Source organism: Arachis duranensis, chromosome 9 (genome assembly GCF_000817695.3).
Source record: "Arachis duranensis cultivar V14167 chromosome 9, aradu.V14167.gnm2.J7QH, whole genome shotgun sequence".
NCBI lineage: Eukaryota > Viridiplantae > Streptophyta > Magnoliopsida > Fabales > Fabaceae > Arachis > Arachis duranensis.
The window spans coordinates 12906252-12913987 of NC_029780.3; positions in this window are offsets into that span (position 1 = coordinate 12906252).

Sequence of the window (7736 nt, forward strand, 5' to 3'; positions counted from 1 at the left end):
AAGAGGCCCGAAATCAGAGTTACAGTGGGTTAATCAACTCATAGACAATAATAGATAATGGAGAATAGAACTAATCAGAGACAATTTTTAGACAGACATAACAGCAACAATACTACAAACGAAAGAGAAGGAGAAGATTACCTTACCTAGAAGCATGAGAAGAACGGGTGTTATTCAGTCTCCACCGAATACAAGGTTGCCTTCCAGTTGTTCCATCCCCCAATCGAACACCTCCCTGAGCAATGTAGAGTGAAGTAGTTGTGGTCCTCCATTTGGGATCTTCAATGTCCACTCAAGGGCGGAGCTAGATGAAATATTATAGGGGACCAAAAATATTTACACAATAAAACAAGAATAAAATAAAATTTTAAGTGGGACTAAACTAAAATTTACATATAATTTACATGTAAAAAATTAAAATTAGAGGGGTCATTGCCTCCTTTTCCACTATGAGGCTCCGCCACTGTGTCTGCCCAAAGTGAGAGTTTTGCTATGGAAAATTTGCCATAGCGGTCTACCGGTGCACCATTAGTTGAAGAACAGATTCCCGACAATTGAAGATTGCTGCCCTAGGTGTGAAAAGTTGGAAGAAATAGTAAGTCATTGTCTAATTGGATGCCCCTTTGATAAAGAGGTGTGAAGCAAAGCTAATATCACTGCTACGATGGATGATGATGACGTCGTAGAATTCTAGCGGTGGTGGCATAGAGTGAGCGAGGACTAGGCGTGTTCATAAAAAAAAATCAAAATGTGGTTAACTGGTTAAAAAACTATAACCACATTTTAGTTAACCAGTTTAATAAAACAATTTTAAAACCCATATCCATATTTTTTAGAATTGGTTAACCAAAACCAAATTAAAAAAAAAATTGATTTTTAACCGGTTAACCAAAACCAAATTAAATTCTCCATTTTCTCTCTCCCCTTCTCTCTCTTCTTTTCCCCCTCTTTCTCTCCCCTCTCCCTCTCTCTCTCCCTAGCTTCCCCTCTCTCTTTTTTTCTCTGCCTTCTCTCTCTCTCTCTCACTCTTTTTTTTCTCTATCTTTCTCTCATTTCTCTCTGTCCCTCTTTCTCCCCCTTCTCTCTCTACCTCCACTTTCTTTCTCTCTCCCTTGTCTCTCTATCCTTCTTTCCCTCTCTCTCCCCATGCTCTCTCTCTCCCATTTCCCTCTTTCTTTCTCTCCTTTGTTATCCCCCTCACTCTTTCTCTTCTCTCTCTCTCTCTCCTTCTCTTTCCTTTGTCTCTTTCTCTCTCTCTCCTTCCCCTCTTTCTCCCTCTCCCTTCTCTCTCTCATCCCCTTCCTCTCTCTCCTTTCTCCTTTCTTTTTCCTTCTCTCTCTCTCTCTCCCCTTTTCCTCCTCTCTCACCACTCCCCTCTCTTTCTATCTTTCTCTATCTCTCATTTTCTTCTCTCTCTCTCTCTCTCGCTCCTCTCTCTTTTCTTTCCTTCTTTCTCTCTCTCGCTCCTATCTCTTTCCTTTCCTTCTTTCTCTCTTTCCTCCTTTTTCTTCTCTCTCCTTATCCTCTTTCTTTTTTCACTCTCTTTTTTCTCTTTCTCTCACAGCCTTCTCTCACTTTCTATCTCTCTTCTCTCTTTTCTCCTCTTCTCTCTAAAATGAGAAAGAGGAGAGAGAAGAGAGAAAGAGGAGGAGGAGAGAGAAAAAGGAATAGATGATAAAGAGAAAAAGAGAGAAAAAGTGAAAGAGAGAGAGAAAAGAAGAGAGAGAAAAAAGAGAAGAAAGAGGGCAAAGAAAGAGAGTGGAAGAGAGATGGAGAGACAGAAAAAGAGAAAGAGAGGATAGGGAAGGAGAGAGGGACAAGATGGGAGAGAGAAAGAGGGGAGGGGAGAGAGAGGAAAAGAAGGATAGAGAGAAAGAAAGAAAAGGGGGAGAAAGAGGAAAATGAGAGAGAGAGAGAGAGAAGGGGAAGAGAGAAAAAGAAGAGAGGAGGAGAGAGAGGAAGAGAGAGAGAAGGAAAAGAAGAGGGGAAGGGGAGAGAAATGGAGAGAGATGGAGAGAAGGAGATAAGAAAAAGTTACTCGTATCATTTAGAAAGAAAATTATTTACTTTAGAAAAAATTATTTATAGAAAATGCTGAAACGAGAAAATAAAGAAAAAGGAACGAAGCAATGGAAGGGATTTTATTATTTACAAATGTTACTCGTATCATTTTGAAAGAAAAAAAATTGATTTTTAAAATAAAAAATTCAATTTAAAAAAAAGGTTAAAAATTTGGATTTTTGTATGTAAAAAAATAATTTTTGTGTAAAAACCGGTTTTTAATTGTAAAAACTAATTTTTTGGTATAAAAACTAGTTTTTGGTGAAAAACCGATTTTTTAAGTATAAAAATCGGTTTTTATTTTAATAACCGGTAAAAATTTGTTTCAAATTTTTCTAACCAGTTAATAACCAGTTTTATCATGTACAACCAATTTGGTTAATTAACCAAGACTATATTTTTGGTTAACCAAAAAACAGGCTTGGTTTTTGGATTAACCAAACCATGAACACCCCTAGCAAGGGCACAAAGTGAAGACCCCACTAGAGATGATAGCAAACATTGATAGCCAGAATCACCTGGAAACTGTGGCAAGACCGCAATCTTAGAATCTTTGAGAAGCAAGCCTCCTCCTCCGATCTCCTTCTTGTGATGGCAAAGGAGTTCTATGAACAGTACCAAAAAACTCTCTCCAACTAACTATTCTTTGACGCTACTTCATTAAATTCTCATTCCTTTCCTTTAGTGTGTTTTCTTATCATGTGTTTTGTGGATACCCCACTTTTAGGTTTGTCTTGAGAGCGATGCATATCACTTTACCTGACACTTCACAACATTAACCTTCACGTAAGAGAGATAGTATGGTATTTGCAGGATAAACCTGGCATACAGACATATTTGGCATATTTATAAGGATCTTGAGGACTAGGGTAGAAATGGGCCAAGTGATGTGGGATTTTTGTTGGTAAAGAATTTTTCAATGAAATCTCGTTGCAAGTATAGTTCTAAACTAACAATGAATCCTCAATCAAGATTTAATTTGTTTGTCACAAGTGCAAACCCCAATAAAAAGTAACCGAAGTATTTAAACCTCAAGTCATCTCTCAAGTAATTGCAGGGAAGTGTGCATGTTATTAGTTTTGGGTTGTATATTTTGGAATTTTGTAATAAGGGACAAGAAACATAAATGACAAGAAGGCAAAGGAACTCAAATGGTAAAAGGTCTTGGTAAGGGTTGATGGTTGAGGATTTCTATCCTTGTTACTAATCACAACATAATAATTGCATGGATCAATCCCATTAAGTCATCCTCTAACAAGTGAAAGAAAGTCAAATGAACTTTATTAATCTCAATCCATAAGTCCTAGCCACTCACTAATAGACTTAGTGAAAGCTATTGTCAATGGATACCAATTATCAATCACTTGGATATTAGCAACTCAAGGTCACCTAAGTTACCATCCCAAGCAAAGAACACAAAAAATCCACTCTAACATCCTTCTAAGCATTTTATCAAACGCTTTGAAGGCATAAAAGAAAAGCATCATAAATGGCAAAGAATAATAAAATCTACAACTACTAATTGCAAAGAATTAACAACAACAATTCAATTAAACATAAAGAAACATAAAATATAAATTGCATTAAAGGAAAATAAAAGGAACAAGAGTGCATCAACAACAAAGTAAACAAAATAAAGGAGATGACAACAAAAGATAAAAGAAACAAGATGTAGCAACGACAAATTGCAAGGGAAAGTAAATGGGAACAAGAATTAAACTAGATCTAAGAAAATCCTAATCTAAACCTAATTTCTAGAGAGAATAGAGAGCTTCTCTCTCTAGAATTCTACCTAAAGTATGATAAAAAAAACTCAAAATTATGACTACTTGGTTTATCTCCCTCCAATCCTTGGTTCAATAGCACCAGAAATGGGTTGGATTGGGCCCAAAATGCTTCAGAAATTGCCCCCAGCGTATTGCCTTTAATGAGGTCACGTGCGAGCTGCGACGCGTACGCATGGGTCACACGCACGCGTCGATGGACGTTTTCTTCTCCCGCATACACGTCGCCATGCGATTTCATCTTCATGCGTGCGTGTCTATCACACGTGCGCGTCGATGTATGCACTCCAAATCCTTGATTTTCCACAAATTCTCCACTTTACATGCTTTTCTCTTCACTCCTTTGATCCATTCCTAGCCTTTTCAATCTGAATTCACTAACAAACCTATCAAGGCATCTAGTTGAATCAAAAGTGAATTAAAATTAACCAATTAAAGGCCAAAAAAGTATGTTTTAACTCTTAAGCACAAATTAGGAGAAAGTCATAAAACCATGCCATTTCATTGAATAAATATGAGAAAAATTGATAAAATCCCCTAAATTAAGCTCAAGATAAACCCTAAAATTGGGGTTTATCACCAAGTCGAGCCGAGCTTTAGCTTTGATGAGTCTAATCCATGTTGTAAATAGATAGCTCAAGTTTAGGTCTGTTATCTCTCATAGGTTTTTATTCAGACTCGGGCCCGGCTTATTTAAAGCCTGACAAGCCCATGAGCTTATTTGAAAAGTATGTTTGGTGAATTATAACTCAAAACAATAAACGTTTAATTATTCTGTTGGTCCCTATAGTTTCGCAAAATTTTCAATTAGGTCCTTATACTTTTTTTCCTTTTAATTGGGTCCCTGCGCCAATTTTTTTTCAATAAGTAATTGGCTTAATTTTATAGGGACCTAATTAAAAAAAATTGGTGCAGGGACCCAAATAAAAGGAAAAAAATGTAGGGACCCAATAAAAAAAATTGATGTAAGGACTCAATTAAAAAGAAAAAAAGTACAGTGACCTAATTAAAAATTTTGCAAAACTATAGGGACAAACAGAGTAATTAAACCAACAATAAACTTAAAAATCCTATATTGACATTAAATGCATTTTAAAATTTATAATTCATAATTTGTAAAGTATAATTCATTTATATATTAATCATTAGTCACATATCATAATCATATTTACAATCTAAAATTATTTTTTTGAACAAAAAACTACAATCATAACTAATCTTGAATAGTTAAAAGTCTAAATTAAGAATAATTTATTTTCACACAAAAAAATATTTTAACGAATCGATCTAACAAATTTCGTTGTTTTTTTAAGTCTTACTTTAACCTTTTTAACTAATAAGCTTTACAAAAGTTTAAACCTAACTTGTTTAATAAAATGAGTCGAGTCGAGTTAAACCTAAAATGTGTCGAATCACGAGTTCATGAAAATAACCATTTTTTTATAAAAAGATAAATATATCTTTTTCATTTATGTTGAAACTTATTTGATTTTTCCTAATCCAAATTTTTTATTTCCATTCTTCAATCTTGTTCCCTCTTGTTTCTTTCTGATTCTTCCTAATTCTAATTTTTTTCATCTCAATTTTTTTTTAATTTTCAATCCAACAGTATTTTTTCCCCTCAATTTTAACTATTCCAAATTATTCACTCATTACCTCAATTTAACCAATTTGAATATGCGAAGAATAAGTTTGTTTAAGAAAAATATTTTTTATTTAAATAACATAAAACAAAATTATTTGTTGATATGTAATTATTAAAAGAATTAAATAAATTTGAATAATAATAATAATAATAATAATAATAATAATAATATACCGAAATTACAGTTGATTAGTTAGTTAATTAAATATATTGCTCGTGCTAACATTGATGCTATGAAGTGGCTTCAACTTTTTGAAAGTTTGCTGCATGTCAGAATAAATTAGGATCAATTAGTATTTATTAGAATTATTTATTATATCTAAATATTTAGTATAGAATATTACGTTTTTATTATTACGATTTTCTTAACACCTATAAATATTCTTTTATATTGTATTATTTCAAACAACTTGAATACGATCAATAATACACAAATCCTTTTTCCAGTTTAGTCTCTTGTTTCTAACTAACATGGTATCAGAGCCATGGTATCCTCCTTGAGGAGGATAGATTATTTTTCTTCCGGTGAAATCACTGTATTTTTCATATTTTTCTTCCGTGTCTTTTTTTTCCTTTTCTTTTGTCAATGCTTTGATGCTTTCTCACCTAACTGATTAGCCCATTCACTACTTACTTATTCTCATGGGAAAATTATATATTTTTCGTCATCTTCCGATACTTTACCATCTCTTTATACTTTGTCACTTTTTTAGCAGTTTTCTGACAGTTCATCATCTTTTTAGCAGTTATTTTGGTAGTTGACCACTCTTTCAACAGTTCTGTCTGTGTTTTTTTGTGACAGTTTCGTCTGCATTTCTTTGTGGCAGTTTCGTCTACGTTTTCTTCAGACAGCGGCAGTTTTGTCTGTGCTTCCTTCAGACAGCGGCAATTCTACCTGCACTTCCTTCCGACAGTTTCTTCTGCGCTTCCATCAGACAGCGGCAGTTCTGTCTGCGCTTCCTTCAGACAGTGGCAGATCCATCTGCGCTTCCTTCTAATAGTTTTGTTTGCACTCATTCTATTAGTTTATGCATTTTTTTATGGAAAAGTCTAGGGGGCCAGCAATTTTATTGCATTTTGGCCAGCATGTAACCAGCAGAGAAAGGTGAGTCATTGGATGAAATCTCACACCAATCTCACACCATCAAATCATCATTGATGGCTAGTTGATGGCTACCAATCACAAATGTTGCTGGTAGCATTACTCATTTTTTTATTTCATTGTTTTAAATAAGTTTCAAAGAAGGGGATGTCAGAATATATTAGGATCAATTAGCATTTATTAGAATTATTTAGTATATCTAAATATTTATTATAGAATATTACGTCTTTATTATTACGATTCTCTTAGCACCTATAAACACCCTTTTTTATATTGTATCATTCTAGAAATTTGAATACTCTCAATAATACACAAATCATTTCTCCAGTTTAGTCTCTTGTTTCTAATAATACAAAATAATTCTAATGAATGCTAATTGATCCTAATATATTCTGACATTGCAAATCTTGAGGAACGATTTTGGCTAGTTGCATCTGTATTTTTTTGTGTTTCTTTTCTTTTTTTTATTGTCGTTTTCTTTTCTTGTAGATCATCTTCAATAGGAAACTCATCTCAGCTTTTATTTATAGTCCACTTATCATAAAAAAATAACTCCACATCAACTTTTGCGTCATAAATAGTAAATAGAAACTCAAAACATCTCTTTCTTCTTTATTAAAAAAAACTAACTTTAATTCTTATTGTAGCTCCACTTAATTAAAATAATTAAAATTAATGTAGTTACTATTATTTAATATAATTAATTATTATAATTATTAATAAAATTTTTTTTAGTGAGATTCTCAGCCTCTTTATTTTCATTCTTCATTCATAATTTTTCTATTCCCATGTATTAGAATAGAGCTTCCATTTATTACCATTAGAGCAACTCTAACAGATAAGTTTTCAATTCACTTTTTCTGACATGAAAGACCCCCAACCGTTAGAGAAGAGGGAAGTCGAGTCCCTTCACGCAGTTTGGGGAGAACGAATTTCTCCTCAAAGGAACTTGTGGTCAGGGACGAACTTAACGGGGTAAGTCCCCAACAAATTTTAAAAACTCATATACTATTATAATAAATGTATTGTATAGAGTAAAATTTAATAATGTAATAATAGTAAAAAAAAGTTACTATTCTTTATGTATTAGGATTTAAATTTTTTTACATATATTTATATTATTTGTAATTTTTATTTAATTTAG